Source organism: Cherax quadricarinatus, chromosome 5 (assembly GCF_038502225.1).
Source record: "Cherax quadricarinatus isolate ZL_2023a chromosome 5, ASM3850222v1, whole genome shotgun sequence".
In the NCBI taxonomy this organism is placed as follows: domain Eukaryota; kingdom Metazoa; phylum Arthropoda; class Malacostraca; order Decapoda; family Parastacidae; genus Cherax; species Cherax quadricarinatus.
Genome location: NC_091296.1, coordinates 66,806,563 through 66,821,710, shown reverse-complemented (window position 1 = coordinate 66,821,710; position 15,148 = coordinate 66,806,563). Strand labels below are relative to the sequence as shown.

The following is a 15,148-nucleotide window of genomic DNA, read 5'->3' as shown; positions in this document are numbered from 1 at the left end:
AGGGAGATTTCCGGCCCTTTCATTCCTCCTGGGAACTATTCCTCCCCACTCCCCCCTTTTTTTCTTTTTTTTATTTTTATTTTCTTTTCTTTTTTTTTTTTTCTTAAAAAGAAAAAGCAAAGGAGTAACCTAACCATGGAGGACCCAGTCCATGAACCCACTACCCCCGGACCCCTTCTTGATACCGCACCCCATTCTGACCCTGCCTTGTTTTTTGACCACTCTTCGGACACTCCTGATGCCCCTGTACCTCTTGCTGGTGCTGTTTCCTCACCTGCTTCAGGTACCGGGGCTTCGATTGACTGCTTCGATTTGTCTGACCTCCGCTCTCCTTTGACTATGCTTCCGGCCTCTCCCTCTACGGTATGGCAATTTTCGAATCGCCAGCTCGTTTCACGACAGATCAACTCCGGTCCTACTCCTAAACGCCAACGACAATCTCCTGATGATGATCCTTCGTTACCTTCCCATTCTACTCGGAAAAGACCGACACGTCATGCACTCCCTCTCCACGCTCAGTTTCGGACCACACAATGGACTAAATTCTTTACTTTAAGATCGACTTCTTCTGCCTATCTTTCTAGAAGACCATAGTACAGTGGACCCTCGCATAACGTTGGCATCACATAATGTTAAATTCGCATAACGATACTTTTAATGCTAACATTTTCCCTCGGATAACGTTAAAAAACTCGCTTAACGATATTCGTTCTCGGGTACCAATTAATATCGTTATGCGAGGGTCCACTGTACTGGCAAAGCACTCCTGCGCCACGTTGGTAGAGATATTTCATTTCATGCTCTCAAGAGCGGTACGCTCATCATCACTGTCCAGAATGCTATCCAAGCTCATGATCTCTCTCTCCTTTCGTATATCGATACTACTCCTATCACTATTGAAAAACATCTTTCTCTCAATTCTTGTAGTGGTACTGTCATTCTGCCCCATACCATAGTCCACACAGAATTTCCAGTCATGTGGCAATGACATTCTTGAACAGCTGGAACTCCAGGATCTCCCAATCCTCAAAGTAGACACTTATGTCCTTCCTGCCCGCGGGCGGAGACGTTACCCTTGCAATGTGGCTCAATTAACTTTCGACAGCCGTGAACTCCCGTCCTCTGTTTATGTCGCGGGACATCGGTTACAAGTTCGAAAGGTGATCCCTGCACCGCAACAGTGCAGAAATTGCTGGCGTTTTGGTCACCCAGCGAAATATTGCAGATCTATAGCCGAATGCCCAGTCTGTGGTGCTGACGACCATTCTAATACATCTTGCAGTCAACCTCCATCTTGCCTTAATTGTAACGAGGCTCCTTCGTACTCTCACTGTTGCCAGGTGTACTTAAATGAGCGTGAGATCTGTTGCCTCAAAGAGGCAGGTCTCCCTTATGCTATGGCAGTTACTCATCTCCGCCTCCAAGGGAGACTACCCCGTGTTTCTTATTCTCGTGTTTATGCCTTGGTGCTTTTCGCTCTTCCCCTGTTGAGAGCCTCTATGCAGAAGCGAACGTTCCATCCTTATCCGATCGCCGTGATGCCCACTGCCTTCGCTACTATGTACGCTCTCATGATCTCCGCAATCCTTCCATTTATAGAATGGTCACTGATATTAGTAGACATTGTTTGTTCGCCGCCCGTGTTTACTCCATCCCTTCTCTCTTCGCCTTCATTCGCTCTCGTCTTCTCTTCAATTACCACCTTTCTATGTTCATGTAGCATCTCACTTTTCCCTACCCCCCTGGGAAGTTCCAGCTGTTTGAGTCTGTTCTTTCTCTCTCCCTTGCTCGAAAGCCCAACTGTCTATGGTCGCTTCCCGCTCTTTTTCTTGACCACTTCCACTCTCATTCTCATGCCATTGCTGTGTACACAGATGGCTCTAAGTCTTCTGACGGCGTAGGATTCGCAGCAGTGTTTCCAGACAGCGCCGTACGAGGGCATTTACTATCTTTGGCTAGTATTTTTACTGCTGAATTGTATGCCATCCTTGCAGCACTTATCCGTATTGCATCTATGCCTGTGTCATCATTTGTGGTTGTCTCAGACTCCCTTAGCGCTTTACAGGCTATACAGAAATTTTATACACCTCACCCCTTAGTCCTCCGTATCCAACTTTGGCTGTGCCGCATCTTTACCAAGCATAAAGATATTGTTTTTTGTTGGGTCCCTGGTCATGTTGGCGTACAGGGCAATGAACAGGTAGAGACTGCTGTGCGGTCAGCAGTACATGACCTACCAGTTTCATGTAGAGGTATTCCATTTATGGACTATTTTGCTGCAATATCTTCCCACCTTCACACCCGTTGGCAACAACGTTGGTCTACTATGCTCGGTAACAAACTTCAATCTATTAAACCAAGCATAGGTTACTGGCCATCTTCTTATCACCAGTGTCGAGGTTGGGAGACTACTCTCTTCCGTCTTTGCGTTGGCCGTACTCGTCTTACTCATGGATATCTCATGGAGAGGCGCCCTGCTCCTCTGTGAGAATTGCCAGGCTCCATTATCAGTCAGCCACATTCTGTTGGACTGCCCACTTTATCAACGAGCACGCAGAATTTACCTCCGTTGTCGTCTTCGCTCCGCTGCTCTCTCTTTACCTTCCCTTCTCGCTGATGGACCCACCTTTCATCCGGACTCTTTCATTGACTTTTTGACAACAACTGACTTACTTCACAAATTCTGATACCTTCAGCCCTTTCTACCTCAATCTCTTGCTACCCTCTACCCCCGTACTATCCCATGCCCCACCGTTTTCTGTAACCTACTGATCATCCCTCCTCCCTTCTGCCGCTCAATACCCTCACTTCCTTCCCTACCCTGCAGCGCTGTATAGCCCTTGTGGCTTAGCACTTCTTTTTGATTATAATAATAATAATATTCTCGTGTTTCAAAACGTCCCCCCCACTTCTGGGGTCCCATCTTCTGCAGCCTCCTTTGTTGTTACCCCTCCCATAGCCACTCCGGCATCTAATCCTTTTGCTGTCCTTGGCTTTGACGTCCCGACTACAACTCAGTCTGTTCTCACATCTTCGCGTCCTTCCTCACAATCCCCGGTATCGACAAGACCTCGTACGACACCTTATACCAATCGTCCCTCTACTTCTCAGAAGTCCAAAAAATCCCCATTGCTCAAATCTTCTTTGCCCCTTCCTTCCCTTCTTCCACCTCTGCATTTTACCTTTCCAGTCTCTGTGCCTAGTTCTTCCCCTCTCTCTGGCTCTATTACAAGTGTGGAGGTTCACCCTTCTCCTCGTACTATGCCTTCCACCCCCGTCCCCTCCCAAGTTTCTCCCTCTTCTGCCACCTCCCAGGTTTCTGCCTCTTCCATCTCCTCCCACACTTCTCCAGTCCCCTACACTCTTTCGTCCCCCTCTACTTTGGTACAGTCCATTACTGTCCCAATTTTTACTCACCCTCCTCCTTCTACCTCCAATATTGTCTCCCATACATCTTTGAATTCAGAAACACTTGAAGTCATTTCAGAATATATTGCAGAGACTAAACCTTCAATGGACACTGATCCACCACCTGTTCCTTCTCTTCCCTCTCCTCCATCTCCACAACGCCATTCTTTGCAACGCTCCATTCCTTTGCTGCTTGAACTTCTTCCAATGCCACCACACGTTGACTTTTCTAACCCCTCTAGTCTGTGAGTGCCCTTCCCTACGGATTCCTGGTATTTTCTTCATTGCCAATCATGGCCTATTTACAGTGGAATATCCGCGGCCTCAGGGGTAATCGGGGTGAGCTTCAGATTTTACTTTCCAGGTTTTCCCCTGTTGGTGCTTGCTTACAAGAACCAAAATTACACTCTGCTGTTTTCCAACCTATCTCAGGCTATAATTTATTGTATTCTTCGGATCCTTTCTCAGATGGGACCTTTAATGAAAGTGCCCTTCTTCTACGCAATGATATTCTGTACTGTCAACTATTTGTCCATACCTCGCTGCATTACACCGCAGCCCGTATCCACTTGAATAAGTGGTTTACAATATGTTTATCTCTCTCCTTCTCGAGCATTTTCTATCCCAAATTTTGCCTTTCTCGTTTCAGCCTTATCACCACCACCACTTCTGTTACTTTGTGATTTTAACGCCCACCATTTCCTCTGGGGGGGTCTCACTGTGACTCGCGTGGCATCCAGTTGGAGGCTTTTCTCGCCTCTCACCCCCTCCATATTTTAAATACGGGTACTCCCACCCATTTTGATCCTCATACTCATACTCGCTTGCATTGATCTATCAGTCTGCTCTTCCTCCGCTGCACTAGACTTCACCTGGTCTGTTCTACCGGACTTGCATGACAGAGATCATTTTCCAATCATTCTTACTTCTTCATATTCACCACCTTTCCGTAGCCCTCGCTGGCAATTTGATCGGGCAAATTGGGACCTTTACTCACAACTCACTGCTTTTAGTGAGGTTCCTTCTTCATCCTCCATTGATGAGCTCCTACACCTCTTTTCGACGTCAGTTTATACCACAGCTTCTCATTCTATACCCCAAACCTCAGGCAGGCATTCTCAGACGTGCGTGCCTTGGTGGTCTCCTGCTTGTGCTCGTGCAGTACGTTTCAAACGCACTGCATGGGGCAGGTACCGGTACAATAGAACCAATGAGAGACTTCTTGATGTTAAGCAGAAGCGTGCGATCGCTAGCCATGTCATCCGTGATGCTAAACGCACTTGCTGGTGAGACTGTTTCCACCGTCACCTCTGCTTCCTCTATGAGTGCAGTCTGGAAAAAAGTGAGGAAATTGAGTGGTAAATACTCTCCTGGCCTGGCTACTGTTCTATGGGTGGCCAGTATTGATGTAGCAAACCCTCTTGATGTTGCCATTGAAATTGGCACTCGTCTGGTCCGTATTTCCCGGGGGCTCGATCTATGCCCCTCGTTTCTTTCCTCAAAGTCTGCCAGAGAGTTAGTACCCTTGGACTTTTCTTCTCTCAGAGAAGAACAGTATAATGTGCCTTTTACACTTCAGGAACTGGAGGCAGCGCTCTCAGCTTGCCGATCATCGGCAGCTGGGCCCGACGACATTCATATTCGTATGCTACAACATTTACATCAGTCAGCCCTTGTAGTCCTCTTACACCTCTTCAATATTATTTGAGCACAAAGAGTTCTTCCCCAGCTGTGGAAATCTGCCATTGTTCTCCCTTTTCGCAAGCCGGGTACTACGGGACGTGATGCCTCCCACTATCGTCCCATCGCTCTTACTAGTGCAGTTTGCAAAGTGATGGAACGTCTGGTAAATAGACGTTTAATGTGGTATTTAGAGACACACAACAGTCTCTCCACTAGTCAATATGGCTTTTGTAAGGGCCGTTCTACCATAGGCCCCTTACTACGCTTGGATACGTATGTTTGTAATGCCTTTGCAAATAATTACTCGGTTATTGCCATATTTTTTGACCTTGAGAAGGCATATGACACAACTTGGAGGTATAATATTTTGGCCCAAGCCCACTCCTTAGGCCTCCGAGGCAATCTACCATCCTTCCTTAAGAACTTTAACTGACAGACATTTCCGTGTTCGAGTCAATAATGTGCTTTCCCTGGACTTCATCCAAGCTGAAGGTGTCCCTCAGGGATGTGGTCTGAGCGCAACACTTTTTCTCCTTACTATAAATGATTTGACCTCTGTTCTTCCATCCAGTATTTGGTCATCACTCTATGTTGATGACTTAGCTATTGCTTGTGCAGGCACTGACTATCATCTCATTAGTTTCTCTCCAGCATGCGGTGGACCGTGTTTCCAATTGGGCCACCACGCATGGGTTTAAATTTTCCAGTACCAAAACTCGCCAAATTACTTTCACTAGACGGGCTGTCATCTCCGATCATCCTTTGTACCTCTATGGCTCCCGTATCCCCGAACGTGATACAGTCAGGTTTCTAGGCCTTCTCTTTGACTGTAGGTTATCCTGGAAACCTCACATTACCTCTCTGAAGGCAACTTGTCACAGCTGGCTGAACCTTCTTAAAAACCCTTGCTCATCTTTCCTGGGGAGCTGATTATCGAACTCTGCTTCGCCTACATTCAGCCCTCATTTTATCGAAACTCGATTATGGTGACCAGATTTATTCAGCTGCCTCTCCTGCTACTCTCTCTAGTCTTAACCCCATCCATCACCAAGGATTACGTTTATGCCTTGGTGCTTTTCGCTCTTCCCCAGTTGAGAGAGAATATGCAGAAGCGAATGTTCCATCCTTGTCTGATCGCCGTGATGCCCATTGCCTTCACTACTATGTACACTCTCACAATCTCTGCAATCCTTCCATTTATAGAATGGCCACCGATATTAGTAGACATTCTTTATTTGTTCGCCGCCCCTGTTTGCTCCATCCCTTTTCTCTTCGCCTACATTCGCTCTTGTCTTCCCTTCAATTACTACTTTTATATGTTCATGTAGCATCTCACTTTTCCCTAACCCCCTGGGAAGTTCCAGCTGTTTGGGTCTGTTCTTTCTCACTCCCTTGCTCGAAAGCCCAACTGCCTACGGTGGCTTCCCGCTCTATTTTTCTTAATCACTTCCACTCTCATTCTCATGCCATCGCTGTGTACACAGATGGCTCTAAGTCTTCAGACGGCGTCGGATTCGCAGCAATGTTTCCGGACAGCGTCGTGCGAGGGTATTTACTATCTTCGGCTAGCATTTTTACTGCTGAATTGTATGCCATTCTTGCAGCACTTATTCGTATCGCATCTATGCCTCTGTCATCATTTGTGGTAGTCTCAGACACGCTTAGTGCTCTACAAGCTATACAAAAATTTGATACACCTTACCCCCTAGTTCTCCGTATCCAACTTTGGCTACGCCATATCTCTACCAAGCATAAAAATATTGTTTTTTGTTGAGTCCCTGGTCATGTCGACGTACAGGACAATGAACAGGCAGACACTGCTGCGCGGTCAGCAGTACATGACCTACCAATTTCATATAGAGGTGTTCCATTTCTGGACTATTTTGCTGTAATAGCTACCCACTTTCACACCCGTTGGCAACAACGTTGGTCATCTCTGCTCGGTAACAAACTTCATTCTATTAAACCGAGCATAGGTTACTGGCCGTCTTCGTCATGAGTGCCGAGGTTGGGAGACTACTCTTTCCCGCCTTCGCATTGGCCACACTCATCTTACTCATGGGTATCTCGTGGAGAGGCACCCTGTTCCTCTCTGTGAGCAGTGTCAAGTTCCAGTATCGATTAGCCACATTCTGTTAGACTGCCCCCTCTATCAATGAGCACGCAGAATTTACCTCCGTCGTCGTCTCCACTCTACTGCTCTCTCTTTACCTTCCCTTCTTGCTGATGGGCCCTCCTTTAATACTGACTCTCTCATTGACTTCTTGACGACTGATTTACTCCACAAACTCTGATGATGATACCTTTCGCACTCCCCTCAGCCCTTTCTACCTCAATCTCTTGTTGCCCTCTAACCTTTCACTATCCACTGCCCCGCTGTTCTCCGTAACCTATTACTCATCTATCTCCCTTTTGCCACCCGATACCCTCGCTTCCTTCCTGCCCTGCAGCACTGTATAGCCCTTGTGGCTTAGCGCTTCTTTTTGATTAGAATAATAATAATAATCAGTCTGCTCTTCCTCCGCCGCATTAGACTTCACCTGGTCTGTTAGTTAGTTTAATATGTTTATTATGCACCCCATACCCATCCTGTGGGTGGTAGTCAAAAGACTACAGAGGTACATAATTGGTCCAGGGACTGGACTCCAAAGTTTTGATAGCTGAGCAAGTTACAGAGGTAATGAATTCACAATTCTGTCTGTTCTCCCGGATTTACATGACAGCGATCATTTCCCAATCATTCTTACTTCCCCTTCATATTCACCACCTCTTCGTAACCCACGCTGGCAATTTGATCAGGCAAATTGGAACCTTTACTCACAACTAACTGTTTTTAGTGAGGTTCCTTCTTCGTCCTCCATTGATGAGCTTTTACACCTCTTCTCGTCCTCCATTTTAACCGCAGCTTCTCATTCTATACCCCAAACTTCGGCCAGGCATTCTCAGAAATGCGTGCCTTGGCGGTCTCCTGCTTGTGCTCGTGCAGTACGTTTGAAACGCGCTGTGTGGGGCAGGTACCGGTACAATAGAACCACGAAGAGACTTCTTGATTTTAGGCAGAAGCGTGCGATCGCTCGCCGTGTCATCCGTGATGCTAAACGCACTTGCTGGCGAGATTGTCTCCACGATCACCTCGGCTTCCTCTACGAGTGCAGTCTCGAAAAAAGTACGAAAACTGAATGGTAAATATTCTGACCCAGCTCCTGTTCTGCGGGTTGCCGGTGTTGATATAGCAAACCCACTAGATGTTGCCAACGAAATTGGCAATCATCTGGTCCGTATTTCTCAGGGGCTCCATCTATGCCCCTTGTTTCTTTCCTCAGTCTGCCAGAGAGTTAACACCCTTGGATTTTTCTTCTCTCAGAGAAGAACAGTATAATGTGCCTTTTACACTTCAGGAACTGGAGGCAACACTCTCAGCTTGCTGATCATCGGCAGCTGGGCCCGACAACATTCATATTCGTATGCTACAACATTTACATCAGTCAGCCCTTGCAGTCCTATTATGCCTTTTCAATCTTATTTGGTCACAAGGAGTTCTTCCATAGCTGTGGAAATCTGCCATTGTTCTCCCTTTCCGCAAACCGGGTAGTACGGGACATGAAGCCTCCCACTATCATCCCATTGCTCTTAACAGTGCAGTTTGCAAAATGATGGAACGCCTGGTAAATAGACGTTTAGTGTGGTATTTAGAGACGTAAAACAGTCTCTCCACTCGTCAATGTGGTTTTCGTAAGGGCTGTTCTACCATAGACCCCTTACTACACTTGGATACGTATGTTCGTAATGCCTTTGCGAATAACCACTCAGTTATTGCCATATTTTTTGACCTTGAGAAGGCATATGACACAACCTGGAGGTATAATATTTTGGCCCAAGCCCACTCCTTAGGCATTCGAGACAATCTACCATCCTTCCTTAAGAACTTTTTAACTGACAGACATTTCCGTGTTCGGGTTAATAATGTGCTCTCCCTGGACTTTATCCAAGCTGAAGGTGTCCCCCAGGGATGTGTTCTGAGCACAACACATTTTCTCCTTGCTATAAATGATTTGGCCTCTAGTCTTCCATCCAATATTTGGTCATCACTCTATGTTGATGACTTCGCTATTGCCTGTGCAGGTGTTAACTGTCACCTCATTACAGTTTCTCTCCAGTATGCGGTCGACCGTGTTTCCAATTGGGCCACCACACATGGGTTTAAATTTTCCAGTACCAAAACTCACCAAATTACTTTCACTAGACGCTCTGTGATCTCCGATCTTCCTTTATACCTCTATGGCACCCGTATCCCTGAACGTGATAGTCAGGTTTCTAGGACTCCTCTTTGACCGTAGGTTATCCTGGAAACCTCACATTACCTCTCTGAAGACAACTTGTAACAGCTGGCTGAACCTTCTTAAAACCCTTGCTCATCTTTCATGGGGAGCTGATCGTCGAACTCTCCTTTGCCTACATTCCACCCTCATTTTATCGAAACTTGATTATGGTGACCAGATCTATTCAGCTGCCTCTCCTGCTACTCTATCTAGCCTCAACCCTATTCATCACCAAGGATTACGTTTATGCCTTGGTGCTTTTCGCTCTTCCTCTGTTGAGAGCCTCTATGCAGAAGTGAACGTTCCATCCTTATCCAATCACCGTGATGCCCATTGCCTTCGCTACTATGTACACTCTCATGATCTCCGCAATCCTTCCATTTATAGAATGGTCACCGATATTAGTAGACATTCTTTATTTGTTCGCCGCCCCTGTTTGCTCCGTCCTTTCTCTCTTTGCCTACATTCGCTCTTGTCTTCTCTTCAATTTCCACCTTTCTATGTTCATGTAGCATCTCACTTTTCCCTACCCCCCTGGGAAGTTCCAGCTGTTCGAGTCTGTTCTTTCTCGCTCCCTTGCTCGAAAGCCCAACTGTCTACGGTAGCTTCCCGTTCTCTTTTTCTTGACCAATTCCACTCTCATTCTCATGCCATTGCACTGTACACAGATGGCTCTAAGTCTTCTGACGGTGTAGGATTCGCAGCAGTGTTTCCGGACAGCGTCGTACTATCTTTGGCTAGTATCTTTACTGCTGAATTGTATGCCATTCTTGCAGCACTTACCCATATTGCATCTATGCCTGTGTCATCATTTGTGGTTGTCTCAGACTCCCTTAGTGCTTTACAGGCTATACAGAAATTTGATACACTTCACCCCTTAGTCCTCCGTATCCAACTTTGGCTACGCAGCATCTTTACCAAGCATAAAGATATTGTTTTTTGTTGGGTCCTTGGTCATGTTGGCGTACAGGGCAATGAACAGGCAGACACTGCTGCGCGGTCAGCAGTACATGACCTACCAGTTTCATATCGAGGTATTCCATTTACGGACTATTTTGCTGCAATATCTTCCCACCTTCACACCCGCTGGCAACAACGCTGGTCTACTATGCTCAGCAACAAACTTCAATCTATTAAACCGAGTATAGGTTACTGGCTGTCTTATCACCAGAGTCGAGGTTGGGAGACTACTCTCTCCCGTCTTCGCATTGGCCATACTCGTCTTACTCATGGATATCTCATGGAGAGGCGCCCTGCTCCTCTGTGAGAATTGCCAAGCTCCATTATCAGTCAGCCACATTCTGTTGGACTGCCCACTTTATCAACGAGCACGCAGAATTTACCTCCGTCGTCGTCTTCGCTCCGCTGCTCTCTCTTTACCTTCCCTTCTCGCTGATGGACCCACCTTTCATCCGGACTCTCTCATTGACTGTTTGATAACAACTGACTTACTTCACAAATTCTGATACCTTCAGCCCTTTCTACTTCAATCTCTTGCTACCCTCTACCCCCGTACTATCCCCTGCCCCGCTGTTTTCTGCAACCTACTGATCATCCCTCCTCCCTTCTGCCATCCAATACCCTCGCTTCCTCCCCTACCCTGCAGCGCTGTATAGCCCTTGTGGCTTAGCGCTTCTTTTTGATTATAATAATAATAATACCAGTTTCATATAGAGGTGCTCCATTTACAAACTATTTTGCTGCAATAGCTACCCACCTTCACACCCGTTGGCAACAACGTTGGTCTACTCTACTCGGTAACAAACTTCAATCTATTAAACCGAGTATAGGTTACTGGTCGTCGTCTTGTCACCAGTGCCGAGGTTGGGAGACTACTCTCTCCTGTATTCGCATTGGCCATACTCGTCTTGCTCATGGATATCTCATGGAGAGGCGCCCTGCTCCTCTCTGTGAGAATTGTCAGGTTCCATTATTGGTCAGCCACATTCTGTTAGACTGCCCACTTTATCAACGAGCATGCAGAATTTACCTCCAACGTCGTCTTCGCTCCGCTGCTCTCTCTTTACCTTCCCTTCTCGCTGATTCAATTCAATTCAATTCAAAGTTTATTCTCTATTAAGATTACAATGTTGAATTTATAGAATTTGGTTGTTGTGTGGTTTACATGTAGTTAAATAATGATTACAGAGTGTACCACTAGAACGCCTAACATGGCTAGGCATTTCGGGCAGACTTAGTTTAATTCTTTATTTTAAAATACAGTGGACCCCCGCATAGCGGACGCCTTGCATAGCGGACAATCCGCATAGCGGACGCTTTGTTCGCTAAAATTTTGCCCCGCATAGTGGACAAAAACCCGCTCAGCGGCCTTCGTCCGAGACGCGTCCAATGTGCGCCCTCAGCCAGCCTCACATGTGCCGCCCGTGCCATTGTTTACCAGCCAGCCTCCGCGGTAACATTCAAGCATACACTCGGAATATTTCGTATTATTACAGTGTTTTCGGTGCTGTTTCTGGAAAATAAGTGACCATGGGCCCCAAGAAAGCTTCTAGTGCCAACCGTACACCTCAAAGGGTAAGAATACCCATTGAAATGAAGAAAGAGATCATTGATAAGTATGAAAGTGGAGTACGTATCACCGACCTGGTCAGGTTGTACAAGAAACCAAAATCAACCATCTCTTCTATTGTGGGCAAGAAAACGGCAATCAAGGAAGCTGTTGTTGCCAAAGGTTTAACTGTGTTTTCGAAACAAAGATCGCAAGTGATGGAAGATGTTGAGAGACTCTTATTGGTGTGGATAAATGAAAAACAGCTAGCAGGAGATAGCGTCTCTCAAGCGATCATATGTGAAAAGGCTAGGAAGTTGCATGACGATTTAATTAAAAAAATGCCTGCAACTAGTGATGATGTGAGTGAATTTAAGGCCAGCAAAGGTTGGTTTGAGAGATTTAAGAAGCGTAGTGGCATCCATAGTGTGATACGGCATGGTGAGGCTGCCAGTTCGGACCACAAAGCGGCTGAAAAATATGTGCATGAATTCAAGGAGTACATAGAAACTGAAGGACTGGAACCTGAACAAGTGTTTAATTGTGATGAAACAGGCCTGTTCTGGAAGAAAATGCCAAGCAGGACCTACATTACTCAGGAGGAAAAGGCACTCCCAGGACATAAGCCTATGAAAGACAGGCTTACTTTGTTGATGTGTGCCAATGCTAGTGGTGATTGCAAAGTTAAGCCTTTATTAGTGTATCACTCTGAAACTCCCAGAGCGTTCAGGCAAAAGAATGTCCTCAAGGATAATTTGTGTGTGCTGTGGAGGGCAAACAGTAAGGCATGGGTCACTAGGGAATTTTTCTATAACTGGTTACACCATGCATTTGCCCCCAATGTGAAAGATTACCTAACTGAAAAGAAATTAGACCTTAAGTGCCTCCTGGTGTTAGACAATGCCCCTGGTCATCCTACAGACGTGGCAGAGCGACTTTATGGGGACATGAGCTTCATTAAGGTGAAGTTTTTGCCTCCTAATACCACTCCTCTCCTGCAGCCCATGGACCAGCAGGTCATTTCCAACTTCAAGAAACTGTACACAAAAGCTCTGTTTCAAAAGTGCTTTGAAGTGACCACAGACACTCGATTGACTCTAAAAGAGTTTTGGAAGGATCACTTTAATATCCTCAATTGTGTAAACCTTATAGGTAAGGCTTGGGAGGGAGTGACTAAGAGAACCTTGAACTCTGCTTGGAAGAAACTGTGGCCAGAATGTGTAGACAAAAGGGATTTTGAAGGGTTTGAGGCTAACCCTGAGAGGAGTAGTATACCAGTTGAGGAATCAATTGTGGAATTGGGGAAGTCCTTGGGGTTGGAGGTTAGTGGGGAGGATGTGGAAGAGTTGGTGGAGGAGGACAATGAAGAACTAACCACTGATGAGCTGATAGATCAACTTCAAGAGCAAGAGGCCAGACCTGGGGAAACTGGTTCAAAGGAGGGGAGAGAGAAATTGAAGGAATTGCCTACTTCAAAGATTAAGGAAATGTGTGCAAAATTTCTTGAAGTGCAAACCTTTTTTGATGAAAATCACCCTCACACAGCTATTGCAAGCCGTGCTGGTGACTGTTACAATGACACTGTTGTGAACCACTTTAGACAAATCATAAAGGAACGAGAGGTACAGGCCACTATGGACAGATATGTTGTGCGAAAGAAGTCCAGTGACTCTGAAGCTGGTCCTAGTGGCATTAAAAGAAGAAGGGAAGTAACCCCAGAAAAGGACTTGCTACCTCAAGTCCTAATGGAAGGGGATTCCCCTTCTAAACACTAACACTCTCTCTCCCCTCCTCCCATCCCATCAATCATCACCAGATCTTCAATAAAAGTAAGTGTCATGTAATTGTGCATGCCTTTTTCAGTTTGTGTGTACTAAAATTAACATTTTTTTGTGGTAAAAAATTTTTTTTTTCATACTTTTGGGTGTCTTGCACGGATTAATTTTATTTCCATTATTTCTTATGGGGAAAATTCATTCGCATAGCGAACATTTCGCATAACAGCCAGCCCTCTTGCACGGATTAAGTTCGCTATGCGGGGGTCCACTGTATTACAAATTATGAGGTAAGTTGGTATTATGGCTAAGTGACTAAATATTAGTTTGTGAGTTTAGCAATGTGAATGCTTTTGTTTTGGCACAGTACATAGTTTCAGTATTGGAGTATCATAGGATTCATTATTTTATGATTGAGATTAATATTTCTGTTTATGGTCCAATAGGTGAGTGAGTGTAAGTGTGAACCACCAGGTGGTATTCGTGTAGTTAGTTGATGGGGTGTATCAGGGAGATAAGATGTTTTCTAATGGTAGTTTTGAAGGCGATGAATGTGTCTGCAGTTCTAGAGTTCTCAGGTAGGGTGTTCCAGATTTTAGGGCCTTTGACATACATTGAATTTTTGTAAAGGTTTAGTCGGACACGGGGAATGTCGTAGAGATGTTTGTGTCTGGTGTTATGCCTGTGGGTTCTGTCACAACTATCAAGAAAGCGTTTTAGGTCAAGGTTGATATTGGAGTTTAACGTCTTGTAGATGTAGATTGCACAGTAGTAAGTGTGGATGTACTGAACAGGGAGTAAGTTTAGATCTATGAAGAGTGGGGGGGTGTGTTGCCAGGGATGGGATTTAGTGATTATTCTTACTGCAGCTTTTTGTTGGGTTATTATTGGCTTTAGGTGTGTTGCTGCAGTTGATCCCCAAGCACAAATAGCATAGGTGAGGTATGGATAAATAAGTGAGTGATATAGTGTGAGAAGGGCATTTTGCGGCACATAGTATCGTATCTTGGAGAGGATCCCAACCGTTTTGGATACTTTTTTGGTTATGTGTTGGATATGGGTGCTGAAATTCAGGTTGTTGTCAAGGTATAGGCCTAGGAATTTGCCCTCATTATGCCTGGTAATTAGAGTGTTGTCGATCTTAATGCTAATTTGTGCATCTCCTGCTCTGCTACCAAACATAATATAGTAGGTTTTGTCAGTGTTAAGCATAAGTTTATTGGCTGTCATCCAAGTCGATATTTTGATCAGCTCCTCGTTAACAATGGTGTTGAGGGTGGCAAGATTAGGGTGAGAGATGACATAAGTCGTGTCGTCAGCAAAGAGAATGGGTTTCAGGTGTTGGGATACGTTTGGAAGAGCAGGGGACCAAGGACACTTCCCTGTGGAACTCCAGTATCAAATGGCCATGTTGTTGATGCTGTGTCTTTAATGGTGACATACTGATACCTATT

General features: G+C 45.6%; 1 protein-coding gene across 5 annotated transcripts in view; it reads right to left on the bottom strand.

Moving 5' to 3' along the window:
• Positions 1–15,148, bottom strand: part of Alg14 (ALG14, UDP-N-acetylglucosaminyltransferase subunit) — a 30,576-nt gene that overhangs the window by 5,002 nt on the left and 10,426 nt on the right. Inside the window, exon 1 of one of the 5 annotated variants that reach the window (XM_053771433.2) lies at positions 11,128–11,410. The exons of the other annotated variants lie outside the window; for them this stretch is intronic. The gene's annotated coding sequence lies outside the window, so the exon portion shown is untranslated. Of the gene's footprint in view, positions 1–11,127; positions 11,411–15,148 lie in introns of those variants that run through there. 5 annotated transcript variants of the gene reach the window in all.